The sequence below is a fragment of the Lactuca saligna genome, chromosome 3 (assembly GCF_052625555.1).
Source record: "Lactuca saligna cultivar CGN05327 chromosome 3, ASM5262555v1, whole genome shotgun sequence".
Taxonomy (NCBI): domain Eukaryota; kingdom Viridiplantae; phylum Streptophyta; class Magnoliopsida; order Asterales; family Asteraceae; genus Lactuca; species Lactuca saligna.
The window spans coordinates 198611023-198612481 of record NC_136419.1 but is presented as its reverse complement, the minus strand read 5'-3'; the positions used below and the strand labels follow the sequence as shown (position 1 = coordinate 198612481).

Here is a 1459-nt window from a genome sequence, read left to right as displayed (position 1 = left end):
TCATATGGCAGCCACTCCTTCTTCGGTTTCCTCCAGTCCTCGTCATACTTATCCCCAATAGACTACCACACTTGAGCTTTCCTGTTCCCAAACTCATCTACATTGCAGTCCTTGGTCAAGTGTGGACCACTACATCTCTCGCAACCCACTCTTATGGCATGTATTGACTGGTCCATTTATTTTATCCTTCGATCCATATAATTCAGCATGGCCATTACAGCTGCTATTTCATCAGTTTGGGCTCCTCCACTGCCTTTGATTCCATCTTGCCTAGGGTTGTGGTATTCGCAAGAGTGCTTCGCGAATTCTTCAATTAACTCCTCGACCTCCCTTGGATTTTTCTTTGTTAATGGTCCTTGAGAGTCAAGGAGTTGTCTCGTCATAACGTTGACCCCATCATAGAAGATTTAGATCTCTTGTTGCACATTTAGATCATGTTGAGGGCAATTTCTGAGCACGCCCTTGTACCGACCCCATGCTTCGTATAATGACTCCCCTGTCTGTTGCTCAAAGTTGGCTATTGCCTTCTTGAGTGTAGCTATCTAGGATGGTGGGCAAAATTGGTCCAAGAATTGCTCACGCATTTGAGCCCAAGTGGTAATTGTACCAGGTGGAAGTGATTTTAACCACTCCTTAGCAGCTCCTTTGAAAGTGACGGGAAGCATCTTAAGCAAGAGTGTGTTTCTATTGACATTTGGGACATTGAAGTAGTCCGCAATGTCGTTCACTTCATCTAGATGCTTAAAAGCATCCTCATGATCTTTCCCGAAAAATGGGATGTCCTTTAGTGCAGTCAATATGTGTCCCTTCAACTCGAATGTGGCAGTGGCAGGTATTGCAGGTTGGACTAAACCGGGACCCACATCTTCTATGATCCACTTCTTGTAAGCTCCTATGGACATTTCTTCAATTGCTGCCATCTCGTTCCTTGGCTCATTCTTGGGTTCGCTCGTGTGTTCTTCAAATTTCGGCTCGGTATCGCTTTCGGACTCGGTTTGGATGGGTGTATGATCCAAATGCTCAATATTGCTCTTATGCCTCGCTGATGAACTTGACTCTCCTATCTTCTTTCCCGACTTCCTAGAAAAGGCTGACTTCAATTCTTGTAAGGGCGTCTTTTTCTTGTGAAGTGCAGACTCAGGATCTTCAAGTGGTGGCACCAAGTGTGTGTTTGAGCTTCTGGTCGTGAACTCGTGCAACTTGCTAAACTAAAAACGTAAAACTGAACTAAAATAAGAAAAACTAACTATAAACTAAAAATTTTGTTTTATTTTCTTTTTTTTTTAACTGTCCACGTCGCGGCACGTATATGGCCACGTATCGATGAATTTAATGCAAATAAATAAGCTAAAAACTAAGTCGTTCCCCGGCAATGGCGCCAAAAACTTTGATGTGCACAAAACTACCCACTAATTTTAATATTTATAATCTAACAAACTTAACTAACTATGCACTTATA

General features: G+C 42.5%; 1 non-coding gene across 1 annotated transcript; it reads left to right on the top strand.

Moving 5' to 3' along the window:
* The first annotated feature begins 429 nt into the window (after window positions 1–429).
* Window positions 430–536, top strand: LOC145038177 (small nucleolar RNA R71). Its single transcript, XR_013679240.1, has one exon. It is a non-coding gene; the product is annotated as a small nucleolar RNA R71 (small nucleolar RNA).
* Window positions 537–1459: the final 923 nt, after the last annotated feature.